This window comes from Propithecus coquereli, unplaced genomic scaffold (assembly GCF_000956105.1).
Source record: "Propithecus coquereli isolate 6110/MARCELLA unplaced genomic scaffold, Pcoq_1.0 Scaffold146, whole genome shotgun sequence".
NCBI classification, from domain to species: Eukaryota; Metazoa; Chordata; class Mammalia; order Primates; family Indriidae; genus Propithecus; species Propithecus coquereli.
The window spans coordinates 1,415,914-1,418,072 of NW_012138969.1; positions in this window are offsets into that span (position 1 = coordinate 1,415,914).

Genomic DNA, 2,159 nt, shown 5'->3' on the forward strand with positions numbered 1-2,159 from the left:
TGCAGAGAAGTCAGGTATGATAAGGCATGAAATGTGTCCATGGGCTTACAAAAAAGTCATTAGTACCCTGGTAAGACAGAAACCAGATTGCAACAAGAGGTGAAGATAGACACACTCCAGTTTGTCTTTGTCTGCCTTAGAGTGTGTTTCCCCAAACTGAATCTGATATTCTAAGTGTGGTCTGACTGGTGGAATGAAGAGAGATCATCTCCAATTTGACCAATCCACTTTGTGTATCTACCGGTGTAGCTTCAGAACACATTAAAGTTTTTGGGGTCTTGTTTTTGTTTTTGTTTTTGGCAGCTCCACTTATTGCACCATTCCAATGACTCATGTGAAATGCAATCTGCTCAAACCTTATGTCATTTCCATTTGAAGCAGCGGTAATTCATACTTCCCATTCTGTGCTTATGTAGTTGAGTTTTAAAACTAAGTTCAGAATTCCACTCAGCTACAATTTATGTTGTTTGTTTCAGTTCTTTCTTCCAGCCTATCTTCTCTGGCCTGATTCTGTCATCCAACATATTAGTTATTCTCCTGGATTTATGTCATCCATAAATTTGATTTACACACCATCAGTGTTTCCATTCAAGTTATCAATAATGCCAAGTCCCACACGTTCAGACAAGGGTTGGGTGAAAACTGGAAGATAGGGCTGGGTCTGAAGCCAACAACAATTGTCAAAATGCTGACACTAGCAGATCCGAAGCCAGGGAAGTTAGTGAGTTTGGTAGTAAGAGTTGTTTGGGGGGGTGGGCAGTGCATAAGGAATAGTGTAGAAGCCAGGAACTGAGTCAAATCACAAGCTAGATGAGCAAATTTAATAAAAAGGACAAATCTGGAAGCTAGAGAAATCAAAGGAACATCTGAAGTCACAAAAACTCAGTGGAGGAAATGCATATATAGACAATAAATTCTGGACTTCCTAGTGGCTTTTATTTCCTCTCCTCCATGGGCAAGGGTATCTGTCCTCCAAAATTACAAAGGTTTTTAATAAATAAAAACATGATACAAGACATGTCTTATAGCTCTTTCCTAAGAACCTTCTCTCATGTGGAACATCTTTGGGTCGGCCAGGTAACAAACTAATAATTCACCTAACTACTGTCATCTACTTCATTCATATTTTCTTGCTGTCTCCAAGGCAATGAGATTTTATAAGAAATGTTGGGGGGTATCTTAGTTCATTTGCTGTTGCTGTAACAGAATACCAGAGACTAGGTAATTTATGAAGAAAAGAGGTATCTTTAGCTCATGGCTCTGTGGGCTGGGAAGTCCAAAATGGGCAACCATATATGGCGAGGGCCTCATGCTGCTTCATAGCAGGGTGGAAAAGTGGAAGGGAAAGTGTGTGTGTGTGTGTGTGTGTGTGTGTGTGTGTGTGTGTGAAAAAGGAGATTAAACATGAGAGGAAGCCTCACTTTACAACAACTTGCCCTTGTGGGAACTAATCCACTCCTGCAAGAGCAAGAACTCACTCATTCCCATGAGAGGGCATTACTGTATTCGTGAGTATCTTAGTCCATATATGTTGCTATAGAGAATACCTGAGGCTGGGTAACTCATAAAGGAAAGAGGTTTATTTTGCTCATGGTTCTGCAGACTGTACGAGAAGCATGGCACCAGTGTCTACTTCTGGGGAGGGCTTCAGGCTGTTTCCACTCATGGCGGAAGGTGAAGGGGATCCTTGTGTGCAGAAATCACATGGTTAGAGAGAAGAGGCAATAGAGAGAAGAGGAAGTTCCATACTCTTTTCAACAACCACTTCTCATGGGAACTAAGAGTGAGAACTCACTCACTCCTGTGAGAACGGCACAAAGACATTCATGAGGGATCCAGCCCCATGATCCAAATACCTCCCACTAGGTCCCACCTCCAACACTGGAGATCAGATTTCAAAATGAGACTTGGTGGGGCCAAACAAACCATGTCCAAACCATAGCAATGAGGTGTCCATCCCATGACCCAAACACCTCCCATGAGGCCCTACCTCATGAAACTGTTGCATTGAGGACCAGGCTTCCACCACATGGATTTTTGGGGACACATTCAAACCATAGCAGGAGGAAACAGAAGAGCATGACTTTTCACTGTGGTTCCCATGTTGTAACGTTGTGCTCCATAATTTTATTTTCTCTCCTGGAATTTCATCAAGGACT